We start from the raw sequence: 23,572 nt of genomic DNA, 5'->3' as shown, positions 1-23,572 counted from the left end.
GTCCTCATATATTTTGTTTCTGTCAACTTAGAATGAAGTGTGTTTTACGATAATAAAAGTCCTGATTATTTACATGGAGTCTGGTGGAGTTTGGTGATGGTGATTTCGGGGCTGTTTCCTGTTAAACTAAAAGGATCTTACTCTTTAACTAAAAGGCCTATCTCTGTAGGGATCCTTTCCTAATGTTGTCAGACACTTAGAATAATTATCTGAGTCTGTCAGTGGCAAAAACTGAATTTTTAGTGGACACTAACGTCTCGCTTAATACTGGACCAATTTGAAAGATTGTTGTTCCAATCAGTCACACAGAAAATAGTTACCCTTTAAGCACACACAAGATGCAGCCACGTCTCTGTATCTTATCAGCCGATTACAACACTAATCAACTCCTCACTCTCATTGGCATATACTGTCAACGCACGCACATTGGATAGAATCGGCCGACAGCTGCCCATTCACCGTCTCTCCCAGTCCTCTCTGACAGACTCCACGACCCACCCGAGGGACCAAAAGCTGCCAGAAAATGAGACGCGCTCACAGGTGTTACTGACTCACGCGCGCCAGCGGCTGGACTGGGAGAATAAAATCAGCAGTCCAGGCCAATTCCCACCAGTTTTAACAACAGCCCACAAAATACTGTAACTTCTTTCCTGTTAGACGGCGATTCCCAAGCTTACTTAAGCCTCTAACTGGAAACTTTCAGACATCACCATCAAAACGCTGGAGGGAGTGTAATGTAATGTAATGGTAATTTTATTTTAACATGATTGCTTAATGATTGCTTGATATCCTACAAGATTCTCTTATATTCTTGTATTTTGTGTAGACTCAAAGGCTCCAAGTGAAACAGCTGAAATCGTGAACCTTGAGCCTAGTAGAAGCTATTTTTTGTTAAAGGACCTCAGCTCCTCATTCTGTTTTACTTTTAGAAGATAAGGTGAAGAAAGGGCCATAACAGTGTCTGAACTGTGGATCCATTCTGTTCTCTGGCAGCTGAGATAAACAAGGTGTTTAGGCTAATGTTAGGAACAGGAGCAGAGGGGAAGGTGATACATTGATTTGACTGTTTATGGTGTGTTTTTTTCAAGTTTCAGGCTGCTAAAGATATCTTGCAGAGGGGTGGCTTTAACGGAATTTGTACTATAAGATGTTTTGATATTAAGTTTTGAGTCAGAAAACTCTTTCAGAACGTGCTGTGGTACTTGTGAAACAGTTATTCTCTATATTTTGCAAATATAAATAAATACTCAAAGACCAAACTTTGGTTTAATTCCCAAATACGTCTTCATTTGTTTCATCGTGTGCTTTTTGATACGCACTCCTGCTGCTAACGAGAAAACTTCCACTACAGGAGTTTGCCTGGAAAGTGAGCATGAGGTACTTCACTACGCCACATAAGCGTGGGAAAGGTTACCCCTTAGCTGGGACTATTAGCTGGTGAGGATGTGGGGAACAAGTAGCAGATTATACACACACACATTCTTTACATGTCCAATATTAATACCCTTTTAGGAAGAGGGCAAGAAAACCTTAACCCTTGCGTTGTCTTCCCGTCAACTTTGCAACTTTTTGGGTTCAACGCTAAGGTTTTTTTTTCGCTTCTCTGGTTAGGCAAGTAAAACAAATATTCAGCTTGCCCTATGTACATTTTTACTGGCCCCTATATATTTTTCCACCCGGAGGAAAAACATCCAAAAAAAGTTTGCAAATAAGGGGGGAAAAAAACTGTCAAAAGAGCATTGAAAAAAATCGTCAAATATGTTAAACTTCCGGGAAAAAAAACAGCAAAATACATAAAAAAAAACCCAGAAAAAATTTAAACATAAAAATAAATTCGAAAATATTTTAAACATTGAAGGCATTAAAAGTGTAAAAACAATATCGAAAAAATCTTCAAAGGCATCAAGGGCCAACTCGATTTTTGATTTGACAACGGCGCATTCAAATCAAATCATCAACAAGCGAGAAAACGATGACGTCAGTTACGGTACGATGAACGGGCAAGCAGGTTGCTATGGTTACTATACTGTATATATAGTTTTTACTATCAAAATTTCAACTTCAATTTTGACGTTTTTGTCACTGTTTTCGATGTTCTTTTATCATTTTTTTTCTTCAAATGCTACGAAATTTAATAAAACACCAAAATTCAATGCTAGTAGTTAACTGATTTATTTTAAAAGTGAAGAGCATTCCCCCCTGCTCTGGCGTTCCCCCTTCTCATTCCCCCTGCTCTAGCGTTTTCGAGCCCCTAACCAGAGACATTTGGAAACACTTCTGACCCGTTTTGGTTGTGTTGCAGTCTCAACGGCCACAAACAGAGACCTTTGGCAACAGAGATTAGTTCTTCTACTGGAGATTAAAAACACTGCTTTTGGCTCAAAACTCTTCTTTAAAAGCCCCAAAACGTAGCGATGTAAATGTAGCCTAAGAAAGATGCAATGAAACTGGAACTCTTATGGATAAAATACAGAAAATGTAATTGCAATTCCCAACATTTCCTCAGAAATAAAAGCAGATAAATATATTGCAAATAAAATGACAGTTCATCATTATCTCTGAGACATTAAAATTATACATTTAAATGATCTCATGAAGCTTTGCCCGAGGCTACCGGAGAAAAGTCTTAATTACAAAGTGCAAGAACAGAAAAACAGATCTCTGCATCGCCTCTGGAACACATCTTTCCAGCCTGAATCTTTGGCTCAACCCTGATTTATTTCATTATATTTCTCAATTAGATATGATGCCCCAGTTTTTTTTTTCTTCTCGCAGTTATGAAGTTCAAAGAAGGCTTTAGATTACCAAAATAAGACAAGGTGATGATGAGGCAGGGATATGTTTCCTGCTGCTATGCCTCAAGCTGTCTCACAGGACACAGCAGTGGTGTAGTTTTTGTAATATACTTTGATTTTCCCCTCCGAGCCTCATTCTTTCATCTGCTTTTGACAGTATTGATCATAATATTATGATAAATAGGCTTCGTGACCTGGTTGGGATGTCTGGATCAGTTTTAAAATGGTTTTCATCCTACATTTCTGGTAGAAGTTTTTGTGTTTATGTGACTCAGATCATGTCTGAAACTCTGAGTTTTAGTGTGGGGTACCTCAGGGTTCTGTCTCGGGACCTATTTTGTTCCTTTTGTACATATTTCCTCTAGGACAGATAATTAAAAGTCATTTTAGCGACATATCTTATCATCTGGGTGGGTGGTGATGGTGCAGTGGATACAACACATGCCTTTGGTGTGGGAGACCTGGGTTCAATTCCCACTACGATACATCAACCTATGTGTCCCTGAGCAAGACACTTAACCCCTAGTTGCTCCAGAGGCGTGCAACCTCTGACATATATAGAAATTCGCTTAGAAGTTGCTTTAGATAAAAGTGTCACCTAAAGGACATGTAATGTAATCTGTATGCAGATGATATTCAACTGTACTGCTTGTTTAAGGAATCTGAGTTCTATAAACTGTCTTCTTTAATCAACTGCTTGACTAGTATCAAACAGTGTTTATGTGACAACTTTTTGCTTCTGAACTCAGATAAAACAGAAACACTAATTGTGTAAAAGAAAGTAGAACCCCTCAGATAAAGCAGCGTATTGGTGACTTAGTCTCGTCTGTCCAGCCGAGCCTCAGGAGCTTAGGTGTTGGTTTTGATTCAGCCATATCCTCGGAGCACCACTCTAAACAATTAATTAGAAACTGTTTCTTCCAACTGAGAAATATTTCCAAATTAAGAACGCTAGTGTCAGTTGAAGGGTGAGTTTGAGATGATAATTCATGCTTTCATTTCCTGTCACTTAGACTACTGTAATTGTCTTTTTACCTGTTTGAGTAAGAAGGAGCTTTACCATCTCCAGGCTGTTCAGAAGTCTGCTGCAAGGCTTTTAACTCACATTAACAAAAGAGCACACATCACACCTGTTTTAGCAGAACTTCACTGTTTACCAGTCCAGGTCTTTGTAAATTATAGTGTGGTCTAGACCTACTAGACCATCTGTAAAGTGTCTTGAGACAACTCTTGTTAGGATTTCATACTATACATACAATTAAATTGAATTGAATTGAATTAAGTAATGCAAAGTTTGTTTACATTTAAGCTTACAATATGACTCTTGCTCTTGTCCTTCACAAACCCAGGCTGCGGGCCGTATGAAATCTGGCCACGGGCCGTGATTGGCCCCCTGACCAGACTTTGGACATGCCTGCACTAAAGCTTTAAATTCTGCTGAAGTTTAACTCGTAGAAAATGAAGAGAACTGCTGGACATGTTCTAGCGACCAATTCAGCTTCAAGTGCAAGAAAGGCAACAGCTTTATTATTGCAGGGTAAGCTGCTGTGAGAGACCCAACTAGCAGCTTATAAAAACTGATATCAAACATGCTCAGGCATGTAGAGGTACATTGAATAATACTTGTACCATTGCATTGGTAGTTAAAAAGATGTCCTTGCACCCTTTTGGTGCTCGGGCACTATTAAATATAATATTATTTCTACGGTTTTGACTGTTGAGACGTTGATTTTTGCAGATATTGGGAAAACATCACCTGTGTGAGTCTCTGGCTGTGTTGGAAACCGTTCAGTTTAGAAACGAAAGCCCCCTCCCTTTTACCTTTTCAGTTTTTGCAAGTGCTTCTGCTTCTTCTTCTCCTCGACCGGGAAAAGACGGCCGACTTGCATTGTGGGATACGGGAGTAAAATGGGTACATCGTATGCACGCTCAAATTAGCTGTGCATTGTGGGTATTTTATAGTGAACTATATAGTGAATGAAATCAACGCGGAGAATTCAAACAACACCACAAAATGGCGAATTATTTCTGCGACAGGGAACGGTTTCCAACACAGGTTCTGTGTGTGGCGGCTTCTCTGTTTGCCGAGTCGCAGAACGAGTGGCAGGTCCCCAGGTCAGCTCGAGGGGGAATAACTTCACACGATGAATGTGGAGCCGGGAGGGGCAGGAGAGAGAGAGAGAGAGAGAGAGAGAGAGAGAGAGAGAGAGAGAGAGAGAGAGAGAGAGAGAGACAGGGAGAACGGCTCTAGCAGAAAATAGAAAGAGAGGACGAATCCAAGGACGAAATGGCACAAAGAAGAGGAAAGTCTCCGTTTGTGTGCTCGTCACATCGATGCAGGCATTCACACTTCTTCCCCTGATTGAATCTGACTTTCCTGTCACACTGGACGGACTGTTCCTGGAACACAGAGCGAGTACAGAGCTGCACTTTTTCATGAATTATGAACCACACATGGATATATATCCATAGCTTTGCCTTCTGGCTCAGCTCTCTTTTTGTCACAACGGTGCGATAAAGTGAATGTAACGCCACCCCCTGCTGCGGCGATTCTCCGACCAATCTCCCGCTCCATTGTCCCCTCACTCGCGAACAAGACCCCCAAGGTATTTTAACTTCTTCACTTGGGGGACTCATTCCCTACCTGGAGTAGACCCTCCAGGTAGACACTCCAGGTAGTGAGGGTGCTTGTTACATCGCTGAAGGCAGCTGCAAAGTGCTCTAATCTACCAAACAGCTTAGAGATAAACACACTTAGCATGCAAATGGCTCTGGAGGAGTACATGGATATTTTATTTATGTTTTTAGTGGAAGCCAGTCTCCCACGATTGTGTTTGCATTGCTCTGAGAAACACACACTTCATATTCATCCCTTGTGTTCATTTCCACAAAATTTCACAAATCAGATTAGAGTTTCTTATATCAGCACTTAATTTGCTGTTAGTTGCCATGACAGCGTGATAAACGAGAAGCCCGTGTCCTCCCTGTTACGTAAGACGGTGGGCGTGATGATTTGTAATGTTTTCTATCTAATGTCGCGCCTCGTTTTCACTGACTTGGATCATCGTTATCACACACACAGAGGCCTCGAGGCAAGAGCGCTCGGAAATCTTCCACAGATGTTTTAGAGCCCAACAAAAGGAGTGTGTTAAAGGGTCATTTATTTATGTTATTCAACATGGACACAGTTTTCCCCATGCATTAGTGTCTTAAAGTGCTCATACTTTTGCAAATTATTTGGGTCGGCAGCTTATAAAAACTTAAGTTCTGGGCTCTTTACACTGGTGGTAGTGAATATCAGCACCCAGCAGCTTTTAGGCATTTTTCTGTTGTTTGCTAGCAGACAAAAGGAGGGGAAAACCTTCACTCAATACAAGTCACTGGAGAACGGAGAGTTGGGCGTGGCTTTCAGAGGGTGACGCGGTGCGCTCTGTCTCTGTGGGGAAAATAGGGTCCAGGTTGAACAATATCAAAGTCCCCCTTTAATCACAGCAGGGCCAAGGCGAGGGGAATCTGCTCAGCTGTTCATCCAGCAGATGGCTGGTCGGGGTTGAACTGAAGCCAGAAAGCCTCTGGCCGGTCCTGCCCGCAGGTCAACAGCCCCGTATGTGCCCTTCGCTTCTTATAATCCTTTTCTAACACTTAACTATCTCACAACATATGAAGGAAGACAGATGAAGAGTGTTAGAGAGATAACGGAGGAGCGTAAAGTAATCCTCTTTAATACTTTGATACTGTCTGTGGCGCTCGTCTCCACAGTTAATTTGCAGGGTATTAAGGCACAGCTGCAGGTAAATAGCAAAGTGTGGCAAAGTGTAAGATATAAACAAACACGTCTGATATAACTGTAGTCGTTCCATATTCATATTTAAAATGTTTAATTGATGAGCTATCTGCCCAGAACGCCCTGGAGGCCAGAGAGAGAGAGAGAGAGAGAGAGAGAGTTCTGATCTGATGCTCGGCTTCGCCACGTTTGGCTTCGACATTCACTCCAGCGTGCATCCTTTCCTGTTTAATGAATAGAGTGGAAATGAGATGAATCAGTAGAACAATCCTCCCACACACTGCTCATTATTAAGAAGAAGCGTGACGAGCTTCGCTCAAAGACAGCGACTGTATCTCGCAGTCAGCGATCAATCTGCAAAACCAAAGACATGCTTTACGAGTCGTTTTCTGTGTTTGATGTGCGACGGCAGAGCGTGACGGCTGAGATGGCTGATATCTTTGACTTCTGCTTCACCGATCCACATTTTCAGCCCAGCACATCCATATCGGATGTTTCTGCACCTTGCAATATTCGTCTACTGCCAGTGCTCAGTGTCAACCGTTCTTTAAAATATAGAAATGTGTCAGTTCGGACCAAAGCGTCTCTAGAGTCTCATCGTCATCCCTGCTTCTTGCATTGGCCAGTGTTGTGCCTGAACGCGTTCGTTGAGCGGTAGTTCGTGAACTCGTTCATATTTTGGGCGAACGTGAACTGAGCATACCGTATTATTGCCTGATGAACGTTACCGTGAACCCCTTCATTCTGGTGTCCGTGAACGGCATGCTCTCTCAGTTTAACTTCGTCCAATAGGGTGCCAGATTTCTATAGAGCCTTCCAGGCCAAAACCAGGGCTAAAACACACCGTAAACAGGCCTTAACATGTCGTGGAAAAAACACCCAATCTGGCAACACCAGCCACCAGTGTCTCACCGCCGCATGGGTCATCAAATCAGAAAGCAGCGTGGAGGCTTCGTATGATCATTTAAACCAGTTTTATGACGAGGTCGGTGAGGATGCGAAAAATCTGACATTTCTGGGCAAACTTTGCCCGCCAGCTTTCAAAAAGAAAATCAGCACTTCAGTCTCATCCACTGCAGACCTGAAACGGCTCGTTGAACTGATCGGATATGAAGATGGAATCTGACGCATAGTTTCAGTGTTAAAACTGACAAAATAATTGCTGTCTGTGGTTCTATATTTGGGCTGTGGCAATAATTTAGAAATATAATAGCTCGCGGCAACATATGGAAAAAAATAAATATGAACTAAGTTCATTTTTGGAACTGTATGAACTTAGATCAAAATTTCGAAGTATGAACTATGAACTCAACTAGTTCATTTTAAAATTTGTGAACTGAACTTTGAACTAGTTGATGTAGAAAGTGAACTTTCCCAACACTGGCGTTGGCGCTGTGGACAATGCGCACCACCAACCCTTCGATCTTTCATACTGACTGCAGTCAGAGCGGATCAAGAAATGGTCTTCTTCTCTCCTGTAACCAATCATTGCAACGCGGTGTACGCATAGTTCAGAGTTCTTTGTTGTCCCTCGGGGGGGAAATTTGATTTGCAGTTGGAGGCACGAAAAAACAACACAATAAACAAGCCATGAAACCTCTTAGCAGCACGCAACCAACAGATTGCTTAACAACAATTTCATCACTTAAAAAGGTGGACAGTGTCAAACAAAATACCTCGACATGGTCTGAAAAAGTGACACTAATAAAAAAAACTGTGCGTTCAAGAGTTTTGCAAGTTAACAGCTTTAATTGCACAAGGAACAGGGAACAAGGAAGGCTTGTTGTTGCTTTAGGGAGCCGATATCTCCGCCCAATAGTGCTTGGAAAACCTCGGAGCCTGAAACCCTTCGCACACAGTTGCTCAGGACGCGTTTTGCGCCATATCGTCCGCACCGCCTCCTGCACCAAACGCAAGAAGCATGAAGTTTTACCGAGCTGGCATCAGATTCGATTACATGCTTGCTTTCTTCTGTGTCGCTCAGCGTACCAGCCGTGGGTCGATGACCGGCGCTTACTTACACGCCAGCGGACACGTTAGAGACAAGCAGAGTCAGAGCGAGCTGAAGTTAATGCGGTGTGACAGACCGGTTCGCCGCCTTCTTTACTGACAGATAGTTCAGCAAGGGTCGTTTATGGTTTCATGGCGCTGTGCTAACGCTAAAGAGGGAAAGTTGCAGATTTTCTTCCCTTCTGTAGCGCGCCATCCAACGTGTTTTTTTACCGGCAGATTAACACAGACTACTGGAGACATTCATCTGCACGTAGTCTGGCAATGTGTGACCCTGCAAGATCCCCAGCCTTCACATGTTATGACAGTCTTTAACGTTTAGATGTGAGATGATTGTCTTTAGATGTGAGATGGTGTCAGACTTTAGTCTTTTCAGAGTCCGTTTGAAGTCTTTATAGTGTCTGGTCGGCATAACAATCATGTATATGATTTCGTCGACGTAATCGATTGGTTGATTTAATTGACAAATCTTCACAACTGAGTTTTTCCGCAAAGAATCGTGCAAAATCTCCACTTTAAATCTTTCGTTTACCAGAAACGTGCCCACAAGTTTCAAGGAAATAAATCATCCAGCAGGAAAAAAAAATCTTAAACTATGACAAATCGACTAAGGAAATCTCTGACCGAAACGACTGATTAGTCGACTAATCGTCTGAGAGGGGGCAGCACTAGTTTTTGTTTTTAAATCTTCCTTGTTTATTGTGTAGTTGTTTTTCTGTTTTGCCGATCGCGTTCTTGTGAACGTTTCCTGTTCTCACATCTCTCTTGGACAAATAGATCTTAATATCTTAATCTCAATGAGATTAAATCAAGATATAATAAAATGTATTTAACATGAAAAATTCGGACCTCTAAAAAACACACACGGATGCCCGTCACACCAACACAAACCCCAATGTTGGCAGAACTTCAACTTTCACCTTTTACATAACTAGTCTTAAGCGTGATTTATGCTTCTGCGTTAAATCTACGCCGTGGCTACGTGGCGATACCGACCCTACGTCGTAGCCTGACATGCACCTCTCAAAAAATTTAACCACACATTGGTGGCGTTGCATTCCACTCATTTCCTGGTTCTCCTTCTCAGTAAACAACATGAGATCAAGGAGAGGGTTAACTTCTCCTGCTCCACATCTCCCACCATGGTCAGAAAGAACAGGGGAGACCCTTTGGTTCTCTCACTTGGACTCTAGAGTCACTCTACTCTCTCTGCACTTTGTTTGGACTAAACGCATGACTGCATTGCTCTTGCACTTTACATACTGTGCTGCCATATTCTGCACAAGCCGCTACTCTCCACTGCACTTTAATATTCTGTGCCCAAGCTCCTCTTATATGTCTATATGCTGTGTCTTATGTATTTATCCTTTTTCTTGACTTCTTTTATACTGACACAAGGCTGGGGGAACAATATTTTCATTGTTGTATGTGCAGAAGTACACATGACAATGACTATAAAGTAAATCTTGAATCTTGAATCTCTGAAGATAATCACAGTCACTCTCTCACTCGCTCTTACACACACACACACACACACATATGCCGGCCTTGCTATTCTCTTAGAGAGATCGATGCACACATCAACGCAAAAATATATAAACTTCAGGCCCCTTACGTAGGCTACGGAGAAAGCTCTGCGTGGACCATAAATCAGGCTTCACAAATTCCCCTTGGAGATTTTAAAGCTCTGTTATCTGATGTTTATTGTGTAGTTGTGTTTCTGTTTTGCAGAGATTTGCGTTCTTGTTAATGTTTCCTGTTCGGACATCTCTCTTGGAAAAAGAGACCTTAATCTCAAAGCCACTGCAAAGATTAAATAAAGATTAAATAAGAGTAATTTAACATTATTCAGACCACTGATAAAAAAAAAACTAAACATGGATGCCTCTAACACAAACACAAACCCTATTCTGTCTTGTCCTTCCCTCAGGCCTAATTAAACACATAACCTCCCACTTGTCAGTCTACATCAAACTGGTGCGGAGACAAAATCAGTGTGATGCTATTTTGGTTTTGGACCACCACTGATGGGCGGACGGTTATGCAAAACGAGCAACAAGCATGTTACATCTTTGAACTATCTGAAAACGTATTGTTGGCTGTTTTCATGACGGATAAATGCTGATTTTCTTCTTGATTAAAGGAATCACGGCGACTTATTTAGACTTTAGCTTATTAATAATAGTTCCCAGTTTGTATACGGTTAGAAAATGGCTGTGTGTCATGTGACCTTGTTATTTGTACACGCTGTGACTATACAAATCACAACATGGAAACGGGAACATGTTGGCATTATTTTTTCACTTATTGGGTGCAGTAGGCTAGTTGGAGCCGGTTACCTCCAGGATCTGTGCTAAGCTAGGATCTGTGCTAAGCTAGGCTAGATGGAGCCGGTTACCTCTAGGATCTGTGCTAAGCTAGGCTAGATGGAGCCGGTTACCTCCAGGATCTGTGCTAAGCTGGGCTAGATGGAGCCGGTTACCTCCAGGATCTGTGCTAAGCTAAGCTAGATGGAGCCGGTTACCTCCAGGATCTGTGCTAAGCTAGGCTAGATGGAGCCGCTTACCTCCAGGATCTGTGCTAAACTAGGCTAGATGGAGCCGGTTACCTCCAGGATCTGTGCTAAGCTAGGCTAGATGGAGCCGGTTACCTCCAGGATCTGTGCTAAGCTAGGCTAGATGGAGCCGGTTACCTCCAGGATCTGTGCTAAGCTAGGCTAGATGGAGCCGGTTACCTCCAGGATCTGTGCTAAGCTAGGCTAGATGGAGCCGGTTACCTCCAGGATCTGTGCTAAGCTAGGATCTGTGCTAAGCTAGGCTAGATGGAGCCGGTTACCTCCAGGATCTGTGCTAAGCTAGGATCTGTGCTAAGCTAGGCTAGATGGAGCCGGTTACCTCCAGGATCTGTGCTAAGCTAGGATCTGTGCTAAGCTAGGCTAGATGGAGCCGGTTACCTCCAGGATCTGTGCTAAGCTAGGCTAGATGGAGCTGGTTACCTCCAGGATCTGTGCTAAGCTGGGCTAGATGGAGCCGGTTACCTCCAGGATCTGTGCTAAGCTAAGCTAGATGGAGCCGTTACCTCCAGGATCTGTGCTAAGCTAGGCTAGATGGAGCCGCTTACCTCCAGGATCTGTGCTAAACTAGGCTAGATGGAGCCGGTTACCTCCAGGATCTGTGCTAAGCTAGGCTAGATGGAGCCGGTTACCTCCAGGATCTGTGCTAAGCTAGGCTAGATGGAGCCGGTTACCTCCAGGATCTGTGCTAAGCTAGGCTAGATGGAGCCGGTTACCTCCAGGATCTGTGCTAAGCTAGGCTAGATGGAGCCGGTTACCTCCAGGATCTGTGCTAAGCTAGGCTAGATGGAGCCGGTTACCTCCGGGATCTGTGCTAAGCTAGGCTAGATGGAGCCGGTTACCTCCAGGATCTGTGCTAAGCTGGGCTAGATGGAGCCGGTTACCTCCAGGATCTGTGCTAAGCTAGGCTAGATGGAGCCGGTTACCGCCAGGATCTGTGCTAAGCTAGGACTGTGCTAAGCTAGGCTAGATGGAACTGGTTACCTCCAGGATCTGTGCTAAGCTAGGCTAGATGGAGCCGGTTACCTCCAGGATCTGTGCCAAGCTAGGCTAGATGGAGCCGGTTAACTCCAGGATCTGTGCTAAGCTAGGCTAGATGGAGCCGGTTACCTCCAGGATCTGTGCTAAGCTAGGCTAGATGGAGCCGGTTACCTCCGGGATCTGTGCTAAGCTAGGCTAGATGGAGCCGGTTACCTCCAGGATCTGTGCTAAGCTAGGCTAGATGGAGCCGTTTACCTCCAGGATCTTTGCTAAGCTAGGCTAGATGGAGCCGGTTACCTCCAGGATCTGTGCTAAGCTAGAACTGTGCTAAGATAGACTAGATGGAGCTGGTTACCTCCAGGATCTGTGCTAAGCTAGGCTAGATGGAGCCGGTTACCTCCAGGATCTGTGCTAAGCTAGGCTAGATGGAGCCGGTTACCTCCGGGATCTGTGCTAAGCTAGGCTAGATGGAGCCGGTTACCTCCAGGATCTGTGCTAAGCTAGGCTAGATGGAGCCGGTTACCTCCGGGATCTGTGCTAAGCTGGGCTAGATGGAGCCGGTTACCTCCAGGATCTGTGCTAAGCTAGGCTAGATGGAGCCATTTACCTCCAGGATCTGTGCTAAGCTAGGATCTGTGCTAAGCTAGGCTAGCGGTGGGGGCGTCAGACAGAGAGTTAGGACACACATGGAGATGAAAAGGGTATGTATGGACTTATCTAACTCTGGGGGATACGGGGAATAAGACAAAGTCCCAATAAGTTGGCATGTTCCTTTAAGGCCAGACACCGCAAGTCGTCAATTTTGAGATTTTGGGCTATTTTACTTCAATAACATATCACACTTTGTCTATGCGTCTGTAGATTTCTCCTAAGAGTAAGATATATATATATATATATATATATATATATATATATATATATATATATAGAGGACAGTCTCAAACTTAGGCAAACACCTCTAAGATAAGCAGAAAAAGCCACAGGATAACGATTAATCACGCAGGAACACATTTTAGATTCTGAGAGACCAGGACACATCAATTTGAAATGTGAACAGCAGGACATGAAAGCAGGGACACTCTTTTAAAATGCTTGACCGGAGAGGTTGTGAATCTCAGCGATGAAGACGAGCAGAAACGTTGTCATTTTAAACATGACATGCTCCTCGCCTTCACAGACCGGAGCCCGCCAGGCGGATGACTCACGCTGCCGGTTTCTTCCTCACAGAGGGGCTGTTTGTGTTAGATTTCATCAAATTAAATCAAACTAGTGTCCAGCGCCTGTGGTTTTTACCCCCTGCCTTTACATTTTATAAACGTCCCGCTTTGTCCCTGTCCCCCTGTGGTTCGTCTGATTGCTACATCTGCTGCTGACGGATATTTCAATGTAATGCAAATGTGTGTCTGTTTCTACATGCTGACATTTTGGATTCAAAGAGGTTTTACAATCAGAGTTTTTAATCATTCCTTGGCTGAAAAGACAGAACTTTGCAATAAAACGTGACCTGCATATACTGTGGATTCTGTATGTGAAGTACCAAAGATGTTTTTCGTGTTAATTAAAAGGTCCGCTGCAGAGTTTTTCACCACTAGTACTGCTGTGGAGGGAATGCTGTTTGTTTTTTTTATCTAGGGCTGCAACTAACGATTATTTTCATCGTCGATTAATCGGTTGATAGTCTCGCATTGCCAGACCTTCCTCCACCGCGCTGCGGAAGAAGGTCTGGCTAGTCCACACAGCATTCCTGGATGGGAGAATGGATGGTGCTCTGGTTTATTGGCATTTCTTTAAACCAATCACAATCATCTTGCGCAGCGCTAAGCTCCGGACGGAGCCACGGTGCCTCTGCTAAATAGCCTCTGGAAGGAACTAGTTTTGGTGGAACATGTGTACGTTCAAAAGTAGTTTTAGTCGTGCGAGAGAAAACTCAGATTGGACAGATAGTCTAGCTAGCTGTCTGGATTTACCCTGCAGAGATCTGAGGAGAAGTTAACCATAGTCCCCACAAATCCACAACAGATTCCTAACAGAGACTTTATTTGCTTATAAGAAATCTCCACAGGTCACCTTATTTTAAAGCTACGTTGTGTAGGAATTTCTCCCGTCTAGCGTTGAGATCATATATCGCAATCAACTCTCTATCGCCATGCAGTTCAAAGTAGGTATTACAGCTACGGTAGCCTTCACGCTTCAAAAAGCAAAGGTGTACTGATTTGTTTGGGATTTGGTGTGTGCCTCCAAAGCAGCTCCAATGTTCACTCTTTTTCCGCTCTCTTGGTCTTTTCAATATCCGTTTTATTTTTCTGGGCGAAGAAGAAGAAGACTCCTGTTCCTGAAATTTGGATTTTGAATACGTGTGGTTCTCCATGTTTCCTTCTTCAAACTTGCTGTTACCCATTAGCATTAGCAGCAGCTGTGAGTCGAAAACGCGAAAGGCGGAGCAGTATGTCCTGTATGTCCCTTACCGGCTAATGATGGAGATGGAGATGGAGCGTCTTCCCCAGTTCATGCAAGCGCAAATGTAAAATTTCAAGCCAAAAGGAATACTTGATGGTGGAGGTAAATATTCATGAAAAAGGACAAGTTGGTGAACGGGGGAACACAGATTTTGATAATGAACAACTAAACACGTTACACACCGGGGCTTTAAGAGTTTAATAACTAGTTCCCACTAGGGATGTCACGAGGCTCAGTACTTCGGTACCAAGTCGGAACCAAACGTTCCTAAAACGTGACGGTACTTGTTTATACCTGCACACTACAAACAGCAGCAGACACACACAGGTAGAGAATATAGCTGGGGAACACAGTGGAACATTTAGCACCTGAACAGACACATAACGTATAAGCTGAAAGAGAGAAAGAACATTGGACTGACACAAACAGAAATAACACGGTCCCCGAAAACGGATTTCAACCCCCAGTCTAACTCGCAGTACGACAGCGAACAGGCCGACCCTACAAATGTCAAAGCAACAAAGTGTTACATGGATTACAGTTTTTTCCAACTGCTTACACACAAAATCTTTTCCGTGTCACACGATTTTTGAAACCTCTCGCTCAAAGAGCAAAACTACCCAGCAAATCTCCAAAACCATAATCTATTTCTCAGCCTTTCACTCAGTTTTCAATTGCATAAGAAAGTCTTTTCAAGACACCACACACAATTCTCTACCTAAGACACAAAAATCCAACAGGAAGTGACTTGCTTTCCTTTTCCAAACACAACCAATCAAAATGCTTCACTTATTCACCAGGTAACACACACACACACACACACACACACACACACACACACACACACACACACACACACACACACACACACACACACTCTCCTCCCATGTGCAAACACATTATGCTTAACTGAACACTAACCAAATCAGTGCTTTACTAATAGGTCTATACAAAAGGTCAAAGGTCAGATACCCTGTTTTGGACAATGGATGCAAACAATAGACAGAGAGCAAGGGCAGGAGGAGGAGGAGGAGGAGGAGGAGGAGGAGGAGGAGGAGGAGGGAAGAAGAGGAAGGAGAGCCATCTCTGATGAGATCAGGGCCACACTTATTCATCATGTGATCAACCACGGATTGACCAATGAGAGAAGCCCATCTTGAGTAGCTTTACAGTGGCGTCCATACTTCAAACCTTCAGAAATGAGAACAGGCAACTATCTAATGACTATTTCAGCATTATAAATCAATCATACACACACACACACACACACACACACACACACACACACACACACACACACACACACACACACACACTGTGTTACTCTTACAAACGTAATGTTTTGCCCAATAAATATTGTCTGTTTTACCGTAACATTACATTGATTTTTTTACCAGCCCGGTCTTATGGCAGATTGTGAAATGGTCCAGTATTGTTAATCTATAGATACGTGTTCACAGGAACGTTTTTTTCGTGGTGGCCAGCACGAAAATGTAAACGAATGTATTTAAATGGCAAGCATATGTCGTGGTCACAGCACGACTTCGGTAGCGAGTTGAATGAAATGCCGAAAATCCTTTTCGAATAGCTTTTCATACAAACTACTCTTTCTTTACAAACTATTCTTACAAACGTAATGTTTTTCCCAATAACTAGTTTCTGTTTTACTGTAACATTACATTGTTTTTAACAGTGCACTTTTCAACCCCTCTCAGCAGATTACTTTCCCTCTAGAGTCTACAACATTGTAAATGTAGATGTAGGTCTATGAAAAACAAAAGAGCTTTAGATTTAGAGCAACAGTGTGTACATGGTATATCCAAAAATGTACTATTATGAAAAAAGTGTTTGCCATTTGATGCAAATGCTTCATTTTGAGATGTGTTGATGGCATTTTGAATGAAGTGTTTAATTTGGAAGGAGATGTGTGCACAGTTTTGGGTATTGTGTGTAGAGTTTTGAAAAAAGGAGACAGTAGTTTTGAAATCGTGTGTAAGCAGTTGGAAAAAAAACAGTAAATTGTAGTCAAATTTCAGCATGCAAATGCACTGAATGTTCATGAATGCATTGTATAAAAAGGATAATGTTTGTGTCATAAATTGAGACAATAAATTATGTAAAATGGGATCTTGGTTACATCTTCACATGCAGCAGATAACCTCACAACGCTGCTTTTTATTTAATCCAGGCTCCCTGTGTATCTCTTACTCTCTCATCCAAATTAAATGCTTTCTCATTATCTCGAGTGAAAAGAAATAGTTTTTAACTACGACAGTGGAAACCGTTAGGGGCATTCTCACTAGCGGCCGGCTCAAACTGTGAGTCGGTGTAGACACGTATTCAATTATGCACTTTATAAAGACGAATCAGGGTTTGCAGAGGATGTCGACTTGAGTTTTTACAGACCTGGGTTGTATCTCTACGCACGGCCGAGCGGAGAGACGAGAGAAAAGGAAAGAACTATTCCTACTCTAAGATAAACCTGAGTCTTAACTGCACAATCACTTGTTTTGTGTTATAATGGAGGATGGTAGATGGGGAAAAAAATAGATTTACGTACAGTACAGGCCAAAAGTTTGGACACACCTTCTCATTCAATGCGTTTCCTTTTTATTTTCATGACTATTTACATTGTAGATTCTCACTGAAGGCATCAAAACTATGAATGAACACATATGGAATTATGTACTTAACAAAAAAGTGTGAAATAACTGAAAACATGTCTTATATTTTAGATTCTTCAAAGTAGCCACCCTTTGCTTTTTTATTAATAAGGGAAAATCTTCCACTAATTAACCCTGACAAAGCACACCTGTGAAGGTAAAACCATTTCACGTGACTACCTCATGAAGCTCATTGAGAGAACACCAAGGGTTTGCAGAGTTATCAAAAAAAGCAAAGGGTGGCTACTTTGAAGAATCTAAAATATAAGACATGTTTTCAGTTATTTCACACTTTTTTGTTAAGTACATAATTCCATATGTGTTCATTCATAGTTTTGATGCCTTCACTGAGAATCTACAATGTAAATAGTCATGAAAATAAAGAAACACATTGAATGAGAAGGTGTGTCCAAACTTTTGGCCTGTACTGTATATATCAGGGTTTCTTTTTTTTATTGTCTAAATGTAAATGGACTGTATTTATAAAGCGCTTTTCTAGTCTTAAAGACTACTCAAAGCGCTTTAACATGGTACAGGAACCATTCACCATTCATACACTGTGGCCGAGGCTGCCGTACAAGGTGCCACCTGCTCATCAGATAAACGCTCACGCACATTTACACTCTGATGGAACAGCATCGGGGGGGCAACTCGGGGTTCAGTCTCTTGCCCAAGGACACTTCGACATGGAACTGAAGGGCCAGGGATCGAACCAGCAACCTTTCCGAATCACCACTGAGCCACAGCCGGCTCTAGTCTAGTCCACACAGCGTTCCTGGATGGGAGAAAAACGTGCTCTGGTTTTATTGGCATTTCTTTAAACCACTATTTGGTTTTCATTATATAAAATCTAATATGAGTGACAACTGAGATGCAAACTGAGCATGTAAACTCCGCCTGTTGCTGGTAGTTGCCATGGTAACGTTAGTAGCTTAATAAGTCAACTGAAACACAAACCCGCAGATTACCAACCAGAACGGGACAGAAGAGTTTCCTAATGTCTCCAGTTTAGGGGCTCGGAAACACCAGAGCAGGGGGAATGAGAGGGGGAAACGCTAGAGAAGGGGGAATGAGAGGGGGAAACACCAGAGCAGGGGGAATGAGAGGGGAAACACCAGAGCAGGGGGAATGAGAGGGGAAACGCTAGAGAAGGGGGGGAATGAGAGGGGAAACGCTAGAGAAGGGGGGGAATGAGAGGGGAAACGCTAGAGCAGGGGGAATGAGAGGGGGAAACGCTAGAGAAGGGGGAATGAGAGGGGGAAACGCTAGAGAAGGGGGAATGAGAGGGGAAACGCTAGAGAAGGGGAATGAGAGGGGGAAACGCTAGAGAAGGGGGAATGAGAGGGGGAAACGCTAGAGCAGGGGGAATGAGAGGGGGAAACGCTAGAGAAGGGGGAATGAGAGGGGGAAACGCTAGAGCAGGGGGAATGAGAGGGGGAAACGCTAGAGAAGGGGGAATGAGAGGGGGAAACGCTAGAGAAGGGGGAATGAGAGGGGGAAACGCTAGAGAAGGGGGAATGAGAGGGGGAAATGCTAGAGAAGGGGGAATGAGAGGGTGAAACGCCAGAGCAGGGGGAATGAGAGGGTGAAACGCCAGAGCAGGGGGAATGAGAGGGTGAAACACCAGAGCAGGGGGAATGAGAGGGTGAAACACCAGAGCAGGGGGAATGAGAGGGTGAAACACCAGAGCAGGGGGAATGAGAGGGGAAACGTAGCAAAAGATATTCCTTTTTAAAACAAAACGTAGCAGCGTAAATGTAGCCTCAGTGGACTTCTAGTCTCCTGATGAACCTCCTAGAACCTCCTAGAACCTCCTAGAACCTCCTAGAACCTCCGAGAACCTCCTAGAACCTCCTTTAAGAAACCCCAGGCATCTCCTCTGTGGCCATTGGTGTTAATGGAGAAGAATTTTGTTTTGTTTTATTTGATTTATTAGACAGTAACAGAAATAAATGCATAACAAGATGCCATCACAGTGACATTGCATATTTAACAGAACTGTCGAGGATAATAACAAGAAAGTTACAAACTTATTTCCATTGTGGTCCTCGTTGTAGTAAACTTCAGAGACAAAAAGGTTCCCGCTGAACGAAGCTGACTGAAATGTTGAGTTATTTTCCACAATCTCGTTCCCCGGAAGATCCGACAACATGTGTGTGTGTGTGTGTGTGTGTTTCACACACACACACACACACACACAGAGTCTGTCTGGTATTGATCGTTCACAGGAGCTGCCAGCGAAGCATAAATCATCAGAGCTCATTACAACTCCTACAGCAGCGAGGGGCAAACAGTGGCCTGTGGGCCTTCAGCTAGACGTTTACCACTGTCTTCTTGTTGCATCAAAACATCTGCATGATTCTTCACCTATCTATGTTTACATAAGGATTCAAATACGACTTTATGACATCCATCAAATGACAGAAACAGTGTGCATATAAATTAAATCAGTTATATGCACAAAAGGGCTGCAACAACGTTTCAGTGCATTCATATATTAGGCAGCCCTTGTTTATTGCGCGATACTTTCGCGGTGCAACACAATGCAGACATTTGTGTGTAAGGAGTCATTTTTCAAGCCGACGATTATCGATGTGAGATAAAACATCTGCCGTCAGATACAACAGCACAACAAACAGGCTTACGCATCTGTTTTATTCCTAAATGAAATGACACAGTCAGTGACGTCTCCAACATGCATGTTCAACTATAAAATAAAAAAAAACACATGGTTATTAAAGGAACACGCCGACTTATTGGGAATTTAGCTTATTCACCGTAACCCCCAGAGTTAGACAAGTCCATATATACCCTTCTCATCTCCGTGCGTGCTGTAATGCTGTCTGACGGCTCCAGTGGCATCAGGCCAGCACAGATCCTGCAGCCGAATGGTTCCAGTAATCCTACTGCTCCCAATAAGTGACAAAATAACTCCAACATGTTCCTATTTACATGTTGTGATTTATAGAGTCACAGCGTGTACAAAAAACAACGTAACATGAGACACAGCCGTCTTCTAACCAGTAAACATATTGGGAACTATATTCTCAGGCGGAAGAATATAGTACTTGGGCGGAGTGATTTGCTCGCAGCAAGCCTGTCTGAGAATATAGTTCCCGGTTTGTTTACAGTTAGAAGACGGCTGTGTCTCACGTTACGTTGTTTTTTCACTTTTGTCCCTTATTGGGAGCAGTAGGCTAGTTGGAACCAGTTACCTGCAGGATCTGTGCTAAGCTAAGCTAATGCTGGTGCCATCAGACAGCGTTACAGCACGCACGGAGATGAGAAAAAGGCAATGCGTGATGACGGTGCGGGACACACCGCAAAAACTAGGGCCACAGCCGCCTTGGTGTGTCAGGGCCTTAAGACCGGACGGGACCGGTATACCGAATTTGACCACTAGGTGGTCACAGCCGCTCCCGTTCTTTAAACCAATCACAATCGTCTAAATAGTCTCAGGAAGGAACTTGTTTTGGTGGAACACGTGTACGTTCAGAAGCAGTTTTAGTTGTGCAACAGAGAACTCAGATTGGACAGATAGTCTAGCTAGCTGTCTGGATTTACCCTGCAGAGATCTGAGGAGCAGTTAACCATAGTCCTCACAAATCCACCGGAGGTTAGAACCCCAACACAGAGACAGAGGAAGGGGACGGACATCCGGCCCGAAATGAGGGACATCCGGTGGAATTCCAACAAACGGTCCTGGAAAACGTCATCGATATAGACTAAACATCCCATAATGAGAGGGTAGCGACTCCAGACCACATGTTGGTGGTCACGGCTTTTTTCCTGCAACGTTAACACTTTGCCTCATCTCTTTCAGTTCACTTCTTTCCTCGGTTTGAAATCCGAAATGTTTCCAAAGCGCCGGTGCAAGTTTTAGTCTTCTTTGAGACTCACTAAATCACATTAACGTTCTAGTACACAAACACAACGAGAAAAACACTCAATGAAACAGCCTTCATTGAGGAATCTTCTCCTTATGAGCCTAACAAAGCTCCTTCATTCAGGAAACAGCTACGCTACTGAGAAGAACTAAACTAGTAACGCTAATGCCCAACACTGCTCGCAACACAAGTTGGATTTAGTGTTGTTAATGTCAGCTACAGAAGGTTTCATAGTCCCAAATACAAATACATAACATACTTATCATTCCAGTATGCATCTTGCACACTACTTTGCACTATTACTTTTTGCATTTTACATCCCACTCCATGTGTACTTGTCTTGATATTATGTCTTATTTGTATATTTGTATTTTTGTATATTATATTGATATGTGCATGTATATTGTTGTCTCTATTGTACAGTATATGTGTCTATATTCTATCAGCTTTTGTTGTTCACATTGTGTAATTACGTCACTTCATAACATTCCCATGGTAACAGGGGAAAATGGCTGCTAAGTAAACGCAACATTTTTCAACTTTCTGCTAAGATATATTACGGGACTTTTTTGCAAGAAAAATGCGGGGATTATGAAATCATGCAAGCCCCGCATATTTTGCGTGGAAATCAGCAATTTATGCAGCAAAAGTGCGGCATATTTGAAAAAAACTGCAAAAAGCAGCAAAAAAAAGCAGCAAACGCTAACATTATAAAAGCTGTAATTATCCGTTGATCGCCTAATCAATTAACTGTTTCAGCCCCGTGACTTATTTTCAAGATCACCATCGTGCACATTTGTGAAATTCCGATTTTTGCGAGTGGATCATCTTCTGTCACAACTTCCGAGACTCATGGCTCTGCGTAGAGCCGCAAAGAAGAATCGATTGCTTGTGAACTATTAAATTAATCGCCAACTTTTCTGATAATCCATTAATCGGTTTGAGTCATTTTTTTCATGAATAAAAGTCAAACTTCTCTGATGTCAGCTTGCTAAATGTGAATATTGTTCTAGTCTCTTCTCTCCTCTGTGACAGGAAACTGAATATCTTTTGAGTTGTGGACAAAACAAGACATTTGAGGACGTCATCTTGGGCTTTTTGGGGAAACACTTATCCACAATTTTTAACCATTTTCTGACATTTTAGAGACCAGACAGCTAATCCGTTCATCCATAAAATAATCAACAGATTAATCGACTATGAAAACAATCGTTAGTTGCAGCCTTAGGTTTCATTTAAGGCAACAAAAAGAAGCCACAAACAACCTGCTTAATCGGTTTATAGATTCCACTTCTCTGGGTGCAACATCCTGGTTTTCAGTCTGTGAAAACTGACAGAGACACAGAACAACAACAGCTGATAAACAGGGAGCTTTCTGCTCTCTGTTGTCTGATATTCAACATCCAATAATCCCAATAATCCCAACAATTGAGCAATTAAATCCACTGAACCAATCATGTATTGCTCGTGGAGCTGAAAGGGGGATTTTCTTGGAACTTGTTTGTTTCGCGTCTTGCAGGTAGATAATCTGTGAAAAGAAGTGACCTCTCCTGATCCAAACGCCTCTCTATAACACATTAACCCGCCTTTCTAACAGCTGCCACCCGCTGTGTTTCTGCCGGGGTACGTGGCTGTGTAACATCCTCTCACAAGCAGCTTTTAAAAATCAGACAATAACACACAAAGAAACACCACCGTGGTTTAGGAGGAAGAAACCAGAGAGCTGCACTCACCTGTCCGAGCTCTGTGTCTGCGTCCAGAGACGGTGCTGCATGTGTCTGATGATGGTGTTCACTGCTCCGCTCTGCACGGAGACGGATGAGTGTGTGTGTGTGTGTGTGTGTGTGTGTGTGTGTGTGTGTGTGTGTGTGTGTGCAGGAAAAGCAGCTCTGGAGGTGTGTGCATGTTTGGAGCAACTGCGCAGTGAAAGCTGCTCTGGGAGCAGCAGAGAAGCTTTCATTTCAAAGCTTTGTTATTTAAAAAGGTAAATTCATGTGGGATCAGGTCTGCAGACAACATGATGCAGGATGCAGGGCCGGAGCCAAGGTTTGTAGAAACACAGAGGAGAGTACCACACACCCCATAACATAAACACATGAATAGGATTAAAAAATGGCGCAAGGCTGGTTTTAATGATATTTATTATCACAATAAACTAGCATTTAAATGTCACTCTATGAGGGTTTTTTTAACATTAATATGCGTTCCCCCAGCCTGCCTATGGCCCCCCAGTGGCTAGAAATGGTGATAGGTGTAAACCGAGCCCTGGGTATCCTGCTCTGCCTTTGAGAAAATGAAAGCTCAGATGGACCAATCAGGAATCTTCTCCTTATGAGGTCATAACAAGCAAGGTTACCTCCCCTTTCTCTGCTTTGCCCGCCCAGAGAATTTGGCCCACCCATGAGAGAGAGAGAGAGAGACAT

The 23,572-nt window shown here is 43.1% G+C and overlaps 1 protein-coding gene across 1 annotated transcript in view; it reads right to left on the bottom strand.

Annotated features, from left to right (window-relative positions):
- npy8ar (neuropeptide Y receptor Y8a) overlaps nt 1-22,980 on the bottom strand; it is a 35,294-nt gene extending 12,314 nt beyond the window's left edge. Inside the window, exon 1 of the mRNA XM_028602042.1 lies at nt 22,883-22,980. The gene's annotated coding sequence lies outside the window, so the exon portion shown is untranslated. The remainder of the gene's footprint in view (nt 1-22,882) is intronic.
- Nucleotides 22,981-23,572: the final 592 nt, after the last annotated feature.

Source organism: Perca flavescens, chromosome 16 (assembly GCF_004354835.1).
Source record: "Perca flavescens isolate YP-PL-M2 chromosome 16, PFLA_1.0, whole genome shotgun sequence".
Taxonomy (NCBI): Eukaryota; Metazoa; Chordata; class Actinopteri; order Perciformes; family Percidae; genus Perca; species Perca flavescens.
This window is presented reverse-complemented; position numbering and strand designations above follow the sequence as displayed.